The sequence below is a fragment of the Leucopleurus acutus genome (genome assembly GCF_964270905.1).
Source record: "Leucopleurus acutus genome assembly, chromosome: 14".
Lineage (NCBI taxonomy): Eukaryota > Metazoa > Chordata > Mammalia > Artiodactyla > Delphinidae > Leucopleurus > Leucopleurus acutus.
In genome coordinates this window covers 64,799,007-64,815,183 of record NC_139156.1, presented here as the reverse complement: position 1 = coordinate 64,815,183, position 16,177 = coordinate 64,799,007, and the positions used below count along the sequence as shown (strand labels likewise).

Genomic DNA, 16,177 nt, shown 5'->3' with positions numbered 1-16,177 from the left:
CGAGCTGATCTCCCTGTGCCAGGCGGCTGCTTCCCACTAGCTACCTATTTTGCATTTGGTAGTATATATAAGTCCATGCCACTCTCTCACTTCATCCCAGCTTACCCATGTAAATTGATACAGCCACTATGGAGAACAGTATGGAGGTTCCTTAAAAAGCTAAAAATAGAACTACCATACGACCCAGCAATCCCACTACTGGGCATATACCCTGAAAAAACCATCATTCAAAAAGAGTCATGTACCACAATGTTCATTGCAGCTCTATTTACAACAGCCAGGACATGGAAGCAACCTAAGTGTCCATCGACAGATGAATTGATAAGAAGATGTGGCACATATATACAATGGAATATTACTCAGCCATAAAAAGAAACGAAACTGAGTTATTTGTAGTGAGGTGGATGGATCTACAGTCTGTCATACAGAGTGAAGTAAGTGAGAAAGAGAAAAACAAATACTGTATGCTAACACATATATATGGAAGAAAAAAATGGTTCTGAAGTATGGGTATTTTTAATACAAATCTTTTCTCATATTTGCTTTTCAAACTATGTACAAAAAATTCAGTTCTCTGATACCTTAATATTTCCCATTTCTCAGAGTTACCTACTAAATTTCAAGTACACTGAGAAGGGTAACACTATAAGCCATTATCAGCTAATACCATGTAATTCATTTGTTGGTAAGTGGGAAAAAAAAAGATCCAGAAGAACTGGGTCAACATAGGTACCTGAAGACCATGATTTGGAGATGAAAGAAAATCACTGAGGGAGAGGAAAGGAGATTCCTGGGGGAAAGGCTTCTCTTTTTCTTGCATGTGTGAAACTCTTGTTTAAACAGTGGGCTTATTGTGCGAGGATGAGATATGACTGCTGAGGCCTGCAACAGTCTTTGAGTGGGTGGGGTCACATCTGTTGGAGCAAATATTCCTGATGACAACCCCCAATCAGAAAACTGGATCTCAGAAAGCTAACTCTGTATAAGAATCACTGTATGAGTCATACTGCTTTGTTTTTTCTCATTGTGTTATCTCCTAGATTTTTTAGTTTTTAAAAGAATTTCTTAAAATGTTATCTAAACTTTCAGCTGTGCCACTTGTTCCAAAAGGAAATTATGTCCACTCTTGGGCTGAAGTGTCAAAGGAGGAGCAGCAACACTGTAAAGGTGTTGGTGGTGATCAACGAAAATCCCAAAGGGAGATTACATCTGAGAGAACACAGAGTCACATGAGTTGTCTTCTACTTGCTCTCAAACGTGAAGTCCTCAGAAAGGGATTTTCTGACCACTCCATCAAACTGTCACTAGCCCGTAAACTCTGTTATTTTTCTTCATAGCACTTATATCTCTAGTTGACATTGTAATGTGTGCCTATAATGTTTATTTTTTACTATCTCATCTAGTGATGCATGCAACTAGAATGCAAGTCCTCTGATGGTAAGTGCTTGGTCTTACTCACTGTTGCATCCCCAGCACCAAGAATGGTATAAGAGCTTGATAAATATTCACTGAATTAATAAATTCCCAACTCAGTACCAGATAAAGAAATTTTATTTTTATGAGAGATGCATGGCTTTACTTCCAAGGACTCAGTCAGTTTCTGCCTGAATCACAATTTTGCCACATGGGGGCTCTGCTGTGAGCCACAGGAGATTCCTAAGCATTCCCCACACTCTTAAGGGAAGTAATTTTCAATCAGGATTGAAAGTATTTATGTTACAGAGAAGGGTTCTCCAGCCCAGTTTAAGGAAGTCCCCAAATAGACTGAAATATTTTCATGTAACATAAGGACCCACAGCTCCTATTCGTTGCTACTACACTGCCAACCTATGTAAAATTTCTTTTCTTTCTTTTTCTTTTCAGAATTTCTTTTCTATCAGAAGTTTAAAATCTCTTAGGTCTCCAGCATAAAACCAAAAACCAACAAACATTGTTTCAGAAACAAAAATAGAACTAACCAATGGAATATTAACCTTTTTTCTCCAAATCAAGATTTCTATCGTCTTTCCCCACCTGGGGGTTAGGAAATTTAATTCTTTTTTTTTTTTTGAATTTTTGAATTTTATCTTTTTTATACAGCAGGTTCTTATTAGTAATCAATTTTATACACATCAGTGTATACATGTCAATCCCAATGGCCCAGTTCATCACACCACCACCCACACCCCCCCGCCACTTTCTCCTCTTGGTGTCCATACGTTTGCTCTCTACATCTGTGTCTCAGTTTCTGCCCTGCAAACTGGTTCACCTGTAACATTTTTCTAGGTTCCACATATATGCGTTAATATATGATATTTGTTTTTCTCTTTCTGACTTACTTCACTCTGTATGACAGTCTCTAGATCCATCCAAGTCTCTACAAATGACCCAATTTCGTTCCTTTTTATGGCTGAGTAATATTCCATTGTATATATGTACCACATCTTCTTTATCCATTCATTTGTCGATGGGCATTATGGTGCTTCCATGACCTGGTTATTGTAAATAGTGCTGAAATGAACATTGGGGTGCATGTGTCTTTTTGAATTATGGTTTTCTCCGGATATATACCCAGTAGTGGGATTGCTGGATCATATGGTAATTCTATTCTTAGTTTTTTAAGGAACCTCCATACTGTTCTCCAGAGTGACTGTATCAATTTACATTCCCACCAACAGTGCAAGAGGGTTCCCTTTTCTCCACACCCTCTCCAGCATTTGCTGTTTGTAGATCTTCTGATGATGCCCATTCTAACTGGTGTGAGGTGATACCTCATTGTAGTTTTGATTTGCATTTCTCTAATAATTAGTGATGTTGAGCAGCTTTTCATGTGCTTCTGGGCCATCTGTATGTCTTCTTGGGAGAAATGTCTATTTAGGTGTCCTGCCCATTTTTGGATTGGGTTGTTTGTTTTTTTAATATTGACCTGCATGAGCTGTTTATATATTTTGGAGATTAATCCTTTGCCTGTTGATTCATTTGCAAATATTTTCTCCCATTCTGAGGGTTGTCTTTTCATCTTATGGTTTCCTTTGTGGTGCAAAAGCTCTGAAGTTTCATTAGGTCCCATTTGTTTATTTTTGTTTTGATTTCCATTACTCTAGGAGGTGGGTCAAAAAAGATCTTGCTGCAATTTATGTCAAAGAGTGTTCTTCCTATGTTTTCCTCTAAGAGTTTTAAAGTGTCCAGTGTTACATTTAGGTCTTGAATCCATTTTGAGTTTATTTCTGTGTTTGGTGTTAGGGAGTGTTCTAATTTCATTCTTTTACCTGTAGCTATCCAGTTTCCCCAGCACCACTTATTGAAGGGACTGTCTTTTCTCCATTATATATCCTTGCCTCCTTTGTCATACATCAGTTGACTATAGGTGCATGGTTTATCTCTGGGCTTTCTATCTTGTTCCAGTGATCTATGTTTCTGTTTTTGTGCCAGTACCATATTGTCTCGATTACTGTAGCTTTGTAGTATAGTCTGAAGTCAGAGAGTCTGATTCCTCCAGCTCCATTTTTTTCCCTCAAGATTGCTTTGGCTATTCAGGGTCTTTTGTGTCTCCATGCAAATTTTAAGATTTTTTGTTCTAGCTCTATAAAATATGCCATTGGTAATTTGAGAGGGATTGCATTGAATCTGTAGATTGCTTTGGGTAGTATAGTCATTTTCACAATATTGATTCTTCCAATCCAAGAACACGGTATATCTCTCCATCTGTTGGTATCATCTTTAATTTCTTTCATCAGTGTCTTATAGTTTTCTGCATACAGGACTTTTGTCTCGCTAGGTAGGTTTATACCTAGGTATTTTGTTCTTTATGTTGCAGCGGTAAATGGGAGTGTTTTCTTAATTTCTCTTTCATATTTTTCATCATTAGTGTATAGGAATGCAAGAGATTTCTGTGCATTAATTTTCTATCCTGCAACTTTACCAAATTCATTGATTAGCTCTAATCGTTTTCTGGTGGCACATTTAGGATTCTCTATGTATAGTATCATGTCATCTGCAAACAGTGACAGTTCTACTTCTTCTTTTCCAATTTGTATTATTTTATTTCTTTTGCTTCTCTGATTGCTGTGGCTAGGACTTCCAGAACTATGCTGAATAATAGTGGTGAGAGTGGACATCCTTGCCTTGTTCCTGACCTTAGAGGAAATTCTTTCAGTTTTTCACCATTGAGAATGATGTTTGCTATGGGTTTGTTGTATATGGCCTTTACTATGTTGAGGTAGGTTCCCTCTGTGCCCACTTTCTGGAGAGTTTTTATCATAAACCGGTGTTGAATTTTGTCAAAAGCTTTTTCGGCATCTATTGAGATGATCGTATGGTTTTTATTCTTCACTTTGTTAACATGGTGTATCACATTGATTGATTTGCATATATTGATGAATCCTTGCATCCCTGGGATAAATCCCACTAGATCATAGGGTATGATCCTTTTAATGTGTTTTTGGATTCTATCTGCTACTATTTTGTTGAGGATTTTTGCATCTATATTCATCTGTGATATTGGTCTGTAATTTTCTTTTTTTGTAGTATCTTTGTCTGGTTTTGGTATCAGGGTGATGGTGGCCTCGTAGAATGAGTTTGGGAGTGTTCCTTCCTCTGCAATTTTTTGGAAGAGTTTGAGAAGGATGGGTGTGTTAGCTCTTCTCTAAATGTTTTATAGAATTCACCTGTGAAGCCATCTGGTCCTGGACTTTTGTTTGTTGGAAGATTTTTAATCACAGTTTCAATTTAATTCCTTGTGATTGGTCTGTTCATATTTTCTATTTCTTCCCAGTTCAGTCTTGGAAGGTTATACCTCTCTAAGAATTTGTCCATTTCTTCCAGGTTGTCCATTTTATTGGCATAGAGTTGCTTGTAGTAGTCTCTTAGGATGCTTTGTATTTCTGCAGTGTCTGTTGTAACTTCTCCTGTTTCATTTCTAATTTTATTGATTTGAGTCTTCTCCCTCTTTTTCTTGATGAGTCTGGCTAGTGGTTTATCAATTCTGTTTATCTTCTCAAAGAACCAGCTTTTAGTTTTATTGGTCTTTGCTATTGTTTTCTTTGTTTCTATTTCATTTATTTCTGCTCTAATCTTTATGTTTTCTTTCCTTCTGCTAACTTTGGGTTCTGTTTGTTCTTCTTTCTCTAGTTCCTTTAGGTGTAAAATTAGTCTGTTTATTTGAGATTTTTCTTGTTTCTTGAGGTAGGCTTGTATAGCTATAACCTTCCCTCTTAGAATTGCTTTTGCTGCATCCCATAGGTTTTAGATCATTGTGTTCTCATTGTCATTTGTCCTAGGTATTTTTTGATTTCCTCTTTGATTTCTTCAGTGATATCTTGGTTATTTAGTAACGTACTGTTTAACCTCCATGGGTTTGTGTTTTTTACGTTTTTTTCCCCTGTAACTCATTTCTAATCTCGCAGCGTTGTGGTCAGAAAAGATGCTTGATATGATTTCAATTTTCTTAAATTTAATGAGGTTTGATTTGTGACCCAAGATGTGATCTATCCTGGAGAATGTTTTGTGTGCACTTGAGAAGAAAGTGTAATCTGCTGTTTTTGGATGGAATGTCCTATAAATATCAATTAAATCTATCTGGTCTATTGTGTCATTTAAAGCTTCTGTGTCTTATTTATTTTCATGTTGGCTGATCTGTCCATTGGTGTAAGTGAGGTGTTAAAGTTCCCCACTATTATTGTGTTACTGTCAATTTCCTCTTTTATAGCTGTTAGCAGTTTCCTTATGTATTGACGTGCTCCTATGTTGGGTGCATATATATTTATAATTGTTATATCTTCTTCTTGGATTGATCCCTTGATCATTATGTAGTGTCCTTCCTTGTCTCTTGTAACATTCTTTATGTTAAAGTCTATTTTATCTGATATGACTATTGCTACTCCAGCTTTAGATTTCCATTTGCATGGAATATCTTTTTCCATCCCCTCACTTTCAGTCTGTATGTGTCCCTAGGTCTCAAGTGGGTCTCTTGTAGATTGCATATATATGTGTCTTGTTTTTGTATCCATTCAGCAAGCCTGTGTCTTTTGGTTGGAGCATTTAATCCATTCACGTTTAAGGTAATTATCAATATGTATGTTCCTATGACAATTCTATTAATTGTTTTGGGTTTGTTTTTGTAGGTCATTTTCTTCTCTTGTGTTTCCCACTTACAGAAGTTCCTTTAGCATTTGTTGTAGAGCTGGTTTGGTGGTGCTGAATCCTCTTACCTTTTGCTTGTCTGTAAAGCTTTTGATTTCTCCATCAAATCTGAATGAGATCCTTGCCCCGTAGAGTAATCTTAGTTGTAGGTTCTTCCCTTTCATCACTTTAAGTATATCATGTCACTCCCTTCTGGCTTGTAGAGTTTCTGCTGAGAAATCAGCTGTTAACCTTATGGGAGTTCCCTTGTATATTATTTGTCATTTTTCCCTTGCTGCTTTCAATAATTTTTCTTTGTCTTTGATTTTTTCCAATTTGATTACTATGTGTCTCGGTGTGTTTCTCCTTGGGTCTATCCTGTATCGGACTCTCTGCGCTTCCTGGACTTGCGTTGCTATTTCCTTTCCCATGTTAGGGAAGTTTTCGACTATAATCTCTTCAGTATTTTCTCAGGTCCTTTGTCTCTCTCTTCTCCCTCTGGGATCCCTATAGTGCGAATGTTGTTGCGTTTAATGTTGTCCCAGAGGTCTCTTAGGCTATCTTCATTTCTTTTCATTATTTTTTCTTTATTCTGTTCTGCAGCAGTGAATTCCACCATTCTGTCTTCCAGGTCACTTATCTGTTCTGCCTCAGTTATTCTGCTATTGATTCCTTCTAGTGTAGTTTTCATTTCAGTTATTGTATTGTTCATCTCCGTTTGTTTGTTCTTTAATTCTTCTAAGTCTTTGTTAAACATTTCTTGCATCGTCTCGATCTTTGCCTCCGTTCTTTTTCCGAGGTCCTGGATCATCTTCACTATCATTATTCTGAATTTTTTTCTGGCAGGTTGCCTATCTCCACTTCATATAGTTGTTTTTCTGGAGTTTTATCTTGTTCCTTCATCTGGTACATAGACCTCTGCTTTTTCATCTTGTCTATCTTTCTGTAAATGTGGTTTTTGTTCCACAGGCTACAGGATTATAGTTCTTCTTGCTTCTGCTGTCTGACCTCTGGTGGATGAGGATATCTAGGAGGCTTGTACAAGTTTCCTGATGGGTGGGACTCGTGGTGGGTAGAGCTGGGGATTGCTCTGGTGGACAGAGCTCAGTAAAACTTTAATCTGTTTGACTGCTGATGGGTGGGGCTGGGTACCCTCCCTGTTGGTTATTTGGCCAGAGGCAACTCAACACTGGAGCCTACATGGGTCTTTGGTGGGGCTAATGGCAGACTCTGGGAGGGCTCACGCCAAGGCGTACTTCCCAGAACTTCTGCTGCCAGTGGCCTTGTCCCCATGGTGAGCCACAGCCACCCCCGCCTCTTGAGGAGACCCTCCAACACTAGCAGGTAGGTCTGGTTCAGTCTCCTCTGGGGTTACTGCTCCTTCCCCTGGGTCCCAATGCGCACACTACTTTGTGTGTGCCCTCCAAGAGTGGAGCCTCTGTTTCCCCCAGTCCTGTCGAAGTCCTGCAATCAAGTCCCACTAGCCTTCAAAGTCTGATTCTCTAGGAATTCCTCCTCCTGTTGCTGGATCCCCAGGTTTGGAAGCCTGATGTGGGGCTCAGAACCTTCACTCCAGTGAGTGGCCTTCTGTGGTATAAGTGTTCTCCAGTCTGTGAGTCATCCACCCAGCATTTATGGGATTTGATTTTACTGTGATTGATCCCCTCCTACTGTCTCATTGTGGCTTCTCCTTTGTCTTTGGATGTCAGGTATCTTTTTTGGTGAGTTCCAGTGTCTTCCTGTTGATGACTGTCCAGAAGCTAGTTGTGATTCTGGTGTTCTCACAAGAGGGTGTGAGAGCACATCCTTCTACTCCGCCATCTTTGTTCAGGGCCCGGATTTAATTCTTAATGCCAACATATTTGTCAGGAAGGCAAATTTTAAAATATACTAGTGTACCCATTGAAACTATTATACAGAATGCTTTAAAAGTACAATAGAAAACCTATAGACTGAATGTTTGTGTTCCACGTCCACCAAATCATATGTTGAAACCTAATCCCCAAAGTGATGGTATTTGGAGGTGGAACCTTTGGGAGGTGATTAGGTGAATGGGATAAGTGTCCTTAGTAAAGAGGCCCTTGAGAGCTCCCTTACCACTTAAGCTATGTGAAGTTCCAGAGAGAAGGTGGCAGTCTGTGAAGCAGGAGGCAGGAATGCAATCTCACCAAACATGGAATCTGACCACATCTTGATCTTGGACTTCCCAGCCTCCAGAACTGTGAGAAATACATTTCTGTTGTTTATAAGCCACCCAATCTATCACATTCTGTTACAATAGCCCAAATGGACTAAGACAGAAAATTTTCTTTAAAAAAAACTTGTACATCAGAACACATGTAAAGCAAATATAGCAAAATGTTTATTATTATACCGTTTAAATAATATTGACTTTATATTCAAAGCACAGTCATACAATCATTTAAAGTAAAACATCAAATATTAAGGTACAAATTTGTAAGAGACTTTTATAGTTACTCTAAAACTCCTTTGTTCTATTGTGAGAAATCATAAGAATTTTGGGAATATATATAGGACTATAAATTTTACAATGTGGCTCTGGTGCCACATGTTCCTTCATGGACTTTGTTCCAGATGAAAAGTTAGAAAACTGATTTCTCTCAGTAAAATGACTACAAATGAATTTTGATGGCTGTTCTCTTGAAAGTAATTTTTTGAGCCTCTGTTAGAAGACTATTCCAATATTAATATAAAAATTAGCAGGTTTGTTTAGCAAGGAACAAAGCAAATAATTGCTTTTGATGACCATGGGCAAAAAAGCAAGTGCAGTGGAAAGGGAAGAATAGAAATACTAGTAAATATGAATGGTAAACCAACCGAGACTTGTGACACCTTAATGTTAATTATTGCTCTGAAAACTTGCCATTTGACCCATTACTGTATTCCCTGGTAATACAAACAGAACAAAACAGAAATACATATTTTCCTCCAAGTTCTAAGTCTCACATTACTCAAAAGTTAATGCAAGTCTTAACTTTGCTACCAAATGTGAATAGATGCCCCAAGTATCAATTTGGGGCTGGATATCCTGCTTAAATTAATGAATGGACTCTTGCTCAACATGTATGCCATTAAAACTTACTCCTTACAACTTAAATGATACAGGAGAAGGAATCAACTGAACGTCAAACATGGAACAAGCTACAGTTCAAATGACCTGGTACCTCCCAATAAACTGATGGCATTAAAAAATTAGAAAGACTTCAGAAACATGAAAACCAAATGCAATATTTGGGCTTCACTTAGGTCTTGACCATAAACCAGCTTTAAGAACTTATCGTTAAATATGTTAGGTGTTCTAATGCTAGATGGTTAAATTAAAAGTCTTTACTGGTTAGAATTACACACTGAAACACATACACACACACACACACACACACACATATATGTAAAATGACACGATTTCTGAGATTTGCTTTTAAAATACTCCAGAAAGAGAAAAAAAAAAAAAAAGTGTGGGTGTGTGTGAAGGAAGGTGGGGATAGGTGGAACAGAATTAGTAAAATATTGATAATTGTTAATGTTTATTATACTATACTCTCTACTTTTGTGTATGTTTTGAAATTTCCACTAAAAAAATAAAATAAGAACAATTGTTTCCTCAAAGTTATGTAGTCTTTTTCAATCTTCAGAAGTCTACCAATAAGTGTTACATTTTAAGAGTTTGTTATTTTTCCCTATCCTCAAATTTAGCTTAGGGCTACCTCTGTAGGAAGAAAAAGTGAGGAATGCAATAAAACCTGAGAGTATGGATTGATGCTGCAGCATAAATGTATCTTTAGGTGAGGGAGAGGGAGATGTGTTGGATAATCTTGTAGGTCTCATTCATTTGAATTTGCCTCATTCCAAAAAGACACTGAGAAACCATTTTAATGGTCAGACCTGGAAATTTCTTCATCCATTTATCTAAGTCAGACATATTCACTTATAACCATATGTGACCAGACAGGGTTTTTAATGGAGCCCTTGAAGCAAGCAGATGGAAACCAAGGATATTTCAGAGACATGTTAATGTTCGATGGAAGATCAGAATATAGTTATAAATGTACAAATGCATTTGAGTATTCTAACCAACTAGAAATGAAGAAAATAAAATTTTCATAGCTGTAGGGACTCTATAGCAGCATTCTGACTATCTTATTACATGATAGGGTAGCTGAGTCAAAAACATTAAGCTCTTTACAACACCTAGATAACATGCACTTATTGGTGAAAGCACTTTATGAGTTAGAATGTCAATGATGTATGCTGTATAATAAATGGTTGTGGTATTAAAACTGTAGTAGAAAGGGAATACTGAGAATTTTTTTTTTTTTATAATATTAGTAAATTCTGACTCTGCCCTTGGTCATGTTAGTGACCCTTGATATATGTCTGTTCCAGTATATGCTCATGACCAGAGCACCTAGACAGAATTCAAAGAAAAATTAATTTTCTCACAGGTACACTGATTTCAGAAATCTTTTGTAGCACTTTATAGTCTACAATGTATTTACATATAAATTATGGAACTTGATCCTAAATAAAAACTTTAGAGATTCATAGCACAGGTTTTATGAGTACTGTTTTGCAGATAAGCAAACTGAGACCTTAAGAAGACTGGCCAGAATCAGTTCCAAATTCCAAATGTCAACTGACATATGCAATAAAAAGTATGTGTCATTCTCTAAATTATTCTAGAAAAACATTTTGGATTTTTACCGAATTTATTTCCTAAAACTCTTAGTCCACATGTTCCCATATCTGGTCTTTATGTAATTTTCAGTTTTCATCGAAGCTTTTGATTCCATTGCCTTCTAAGACAGTTTGCAAAGATGTTGCCACTGTCCAGACCATCTGAATAGAAATCCATGTTGCTATTGTTAGTGCCTAATTTTGCTCTGTCATTTTACAAACGATTTTAAAACATCATGGTTCTTTGAGGCCTAATAACAAGAAGATGTTTGCAAAAATTAAAGTCTCACAAAACTGAAGAAAGTTGAGAACCAAATTCAAACAAAATTCAAATGTGTTGAACTCTTGATGTTATTTCCCGAACTTGACCTACAGAAGCAGCTGATGGCTGTGCCATCCCTCCAGTTGCTCAGCCCATAAAACTAGCAGTCATCTTTTTTTTTTTTTTTTTTTTTTTTTTTTTTTTGCGGAGCACAGGCTCCGGACGCGCAGGCTCAGCGGCCATGGCTCACGGGCCCAGCTGCTCCGCGGCATGTGGGATCCTCCCGGACCGGGGCACGAACCCGCGTCCCCTGCATCGGCAGGCGGACTCTCAACCACTGCGCCACCAGGGAAGCCCCAGCAGTCATCTTTAATTTCTCTCTTTATCTCATACCTTCACTTCTAATCCATTAAAAAACTCCTGTTGGTTTTACCTAAACATAAATCTAGAATCTAACCAATTCTCACCACTCCCACTGCTACCATACTGGCCCAAAGCCACAATCATCTCTCTTGACTGGTATTATAACCCTCTTACTGGCTTCCCTTACTACTCCTTACTACTCTTGTCCCTTTAGAGTATATTCCCTCTCTGACTTCATCTCCAATTACTCTCCCATTTGCTCTCTCCACTCTAAGACTGACTGGCCTTTTTTCTAGTCAATGAACACACTATATACTCCCACAGAGGGCCTTTGCACTGGTCACTCCCCATACATATTTAAGGTTAACAACCTCACCTCCTTCAAGGGTTGTTCAAGCCACTTTCTTAGTGGCCCTAACCATCCTCTTTAAAACTACGATCCATCTCACCCCTTCCACTCTTAATCTTCACTATCTTTCTTACTTTTCTATAGTACACACTACCTAATAATATACTACTTATGTTTGTTTTTTATTGTCCATCTTACCCCTTCAGAATGTAAGCTTAGATCTTTGTTTTGTACACTGATATACTCTAAGTGTCTGGAACCGTGTCTAGGACTTAGTCGGTACCCAAACTGTTAAATAAATGAAATCTCTGAGAACAACCCATTGTTAAGATATCAGTATATCCACTTTAAGCCCTGATTTTCTAAGTTTATATATGGCAATTCAGTTTCATATTACACTGAAATTTGCCATCATATAAGTAAGGTTGGATTTATTTACCCAATTTAAACAAAATATGTTAAGCTATTTGAAGTACTATCAGTGCAATTAAAAAAAAGTCTTTAGATACATGACATTATATTCCATAAGTATATAAATCATTAAGGCCCTAGATTCATTGGGGAAATTTAAGTTGTCCGGTAGTTTAGGTTTTTTTCTGTATGTGGTGTTAAGTGCAAAAGAATTTGCTAAATACATCATGTAGTATAATTTTGCTTCTTTTGAAAGGCAAGTAAGAAATAATCATCTTGCTGTAGTCAACAAGTAAAAGGAGAATAAACTTTAAAAAGTAACCAGCAAATTACTAAAATCTTTTAGAATACAAGGTTTTGTTTTTCTTTTGAGAGATTACTCGATGTCTTGGGAGTGATTTCTGTAGCCTCAAGTATTCAGTCTGGTTTAGCGTTGCACTATTTTATTTTTGGATTTCTCTACTAGCCTCTTGACTGGTCTTCCCTCTTCAGGCAATTCACTACCTTGAACCAGGATAGACCTGGTGGTGGTACTGGCTTAAGAGCTAGTGCCAAAGTAGGAGCCACACAGAGGGCCTGGAGTCAGACCCAATCCAAGAATGGCTACTGATCACTACTGAGGAAGAGATCAATAATCAGCATTAAGAGAAAACATCAATTTTGAAATCCAAAAGGTGAATGTGAAGTCAGAACTATGGAGCAAAATAAGATCAGAAGCCAAGGTACCAGGAAAATGTCTAAAAACTAAGGGCAAGGTGTGTGACGCAGCAGCAAATGTTATTCACCAGAATTGATCCAAGAAGATTTCTCCCAGGAAAAGCAAAGTGAGAGAATTACCTTCTCAGTGGGCTCGTCTGTGCTTCTGTCAGGGAATGAGAGAAGAATAAGAAACACAAAGTTGATGGGGCCTCCGGCCATCATAGAACAGCCCTCTGCAGCTGTTAGGGAAAACAGACATCGGATAGCTGCTTCCCTTGGAGAAGCAAGGATGGTGAAGAGAAAAATCAGAGCCTTTCAAGCAACAGAGATATGATAGAGGAGTTATAAATATGATTCCCTTTAGTCTTTTTTTTAATAGATACAAGTTGCCAAGCCCTATTTGGGATGTTAGATGATAAAAGTTGTAATATGCCGAAGGGAATATTCAAACCTATACTTACTATTCTCATAAAATTTATGGTTTAACTATGAAGACAAGAGATATCTACATGAAAAGTGAAGATCACTTGCTGACCATATGAGTATTTCCGCTTCGCAGTTTCTTGCCTTATAACACACATTTTTTAAGAACACTTTCTCCAAGACTGTATCCAATCTCACTGGCCAAGAAACTTTTCAGGGATCAATCCCATGTACACAAGACTAGCATTACATAACCAGTTTATCCTACATCAAATGTACCTGTGACCCCCATAAAAATGTATTTATTCAATAAATCTTTATTGAGCATCTATGATATGCCAAGCACTATTGCAGGTTTCAGGGAAACTGAAGTAGACAAAACATTGTCTTTGTCCTCATAGAATCTATATCACAATGTCATAGATTTATATGTCCTCTCTTCCTACTAGGAGAAAATTTATTATTTTTATTCATTCCCTTACAGTGCATTTTTTAAACCAAGTTGTCCATCAGAGTCTGTTGATAAGTGTAGCCTCTTCCGTCCCCTTGAATCAAAATCTTGGGGGAGGGATTGGGAAATTTATCTTTTTAACAAGCCCTCTGGGGGCTTTATGTGCATTGATAGCAAGAATAATTTGGGAGGAAACTGCCCTATTAATGGCATACTATCTGAGGAATTGCATGATGTCTATGGGATCCCTTTTGATTATCATGACTGTTACCAAGCTTCTCATCCTTAGAAGATATGAAAGCTCTCCAGGGTTTTCCACAGCCAATTCATCTAACTAAGACTAACACTTTTATTTTTTATAAAATTACCATTTATTTTTAAACAAAATGGTTTTCTCTGTGGGGCACATGTTACCATATTCTGCTCTGGGAAGAAAATAATCAAACATTAATTACTAGTTATGGTCCACTAGATACTCATTTTAAAGATAAAGTTGAGATGATGGCAATTTAGGAACTCTTCTCATCAAAGAAGGCAAGACTGAAAGGATCTCAGAAATCCACTGTAAACAATATAAAAAATATTCATTGAAGTAGTTCTTTGTGAGTAAATGAAAGTGAGTATACTCAATATTCAATACTAAATAACATGCAATACCAGCAAATACAGTAAAGTTGACATTATTCAAATAACAGCTAACACAGGCTTATCACGTGCCACTTACTATTCTAAGTACTTCACAGACATTTAGATGACTTAATTCTCAAACCCTCTATGAAACGGAATTTTGTTATTATGCCCATTTTGCAGAAGAGAAAACTAATGCATAGAGAAGATAAGTAACCTAGTGAAGGTTACAGAGCTGGTAAAGTACAGCCAGGATTTGAACCTAGGTGCAAAAATTCATCCTCTTAATCATTAGGCTAAGCTTCTCCTCTTTAGTTTTTATGATTCTTCTTAGAAGACTCATACCAAAGAAGTTTATGAAAACCTATTCTAGAAATCAAGAATTTTATTTTATTACAGGCTTCCCTGACACAATGACTTAGGATAATTTTCATTTGGCTCATTTTAAAGTGAAGATAACAATGTTGTTGAAGCAGGATCATCTAGCAGTTAGAGGTGTAAGCTAAGAGAGCTACGGTTCTAAATCTCAGTTCTGACACTTGCTTGCTATATGACCTTGAGCAAGTTACCTTTCCAAGTCTCGGTTTCCTCATCTTCAAAATGAAGGTTATAATGGGACCTACATCATAATATTGTTTACAGATAGAATAAGATAGCCCATTTAAAGCACTTAGAAAGTGCTCAATAAATATTGCTAGTGTAATAGTAACAGCATCAATAAACTGAACCAGATGATCTCTTGATTCTTGTACTCACACTAAATATGGCTTATTTCTCTTGTAATTAAAAAAATAAAATGACAGCAACCAAAACAACAAACCATGTCATAAGCCATGAAACCAATTATGTCTTTTGCGGGAAAACCAGAGAGGTTATTGGACACATTAGTTTATATGTCACTAGTTATCCTCTCTACTCCAAAATGTATGTGTTCCAGCATCCTGAGACACCTTGTATAATATAATCGCTGTGACTCCAAGAGGTCAAATGGGCAGGCAGCTCAATAATTCATTTTATAAATTTCAGTTCAAAGCTATGTTAAGGTTAAGAAAAATTGACATTCGGTCTGTGAACTTAATGTCAAGCTCAAGAAAAACTCTGGGCAGCGCATGTTTAGCGATTAAGTGGATGCAGACAATAAAGACGTTGCCAAATTGTAAAACAAGACTTGGAAATTACAGAAAATGTTGCTAGTTATTGATTACGGTGACCATTCAGTTCCTATTGAGCGACCCAAAAGAATCATTTATTTTCCAACAGAAAGCCTGCTCATTTGCAAGATAAAAGAGAGACATTTCTGCACATGCCCATAATGTTCTTCACCACTGGGGGCAGCTTTACATAAGACTGCATTCACTAAAACCAAAGCAACAGTCCGAGCAGCTTTCGGAATGACAGTCTGCAGAAGTGAGCTGAGCGTGTGCACGGTACGGGGCTCTCCTGCCTTCCGGGCTCCAATGCAGCGCTGTGGCTGAAGTGGGTGCTCGCCACCAGAAATGCTGGGCTATGGGATACAGATGTGGCAGCTCAGGTAGCCTCACGTTGCCTGGAGGAATACATCTTGCTTTCCGATAAGAAGAAATTGTAGAAGCCAGTTTTTTTTTTTTTTTTTTACACCGCCCCCCCACAAAAAAACTGTAAAGATGCAAAAACGTAATATTCATGAAGATCCTATTACCTAGGAAGATTTTGATGTTTTGCTGCAAATGCGGTGTTGGGATTTATTTGTTCTTGGAGTGTTCTGCGTGGCTGGCAAAGAATAATGTTCCAAAATCGGTCCATCTCCCAAGGGGTCCAA

The 16,177-nt window shown here is 37.5% G+C and overlaps 1 protein-coding gene across 1 annotated transcript in view; it reads right to left on the bottom strand.

The window, feature by feature from the left end:
• CTNNA3 (catenin alpha 3) overlaps nt 1-16,177 on the bottom strand; it is a 1,620,647-nt gene that overhangs the window by 896,061 nt on the left and 708,409 nt on the right. The gene's annotated exons all lie outside the window — the stretch shown is intronic.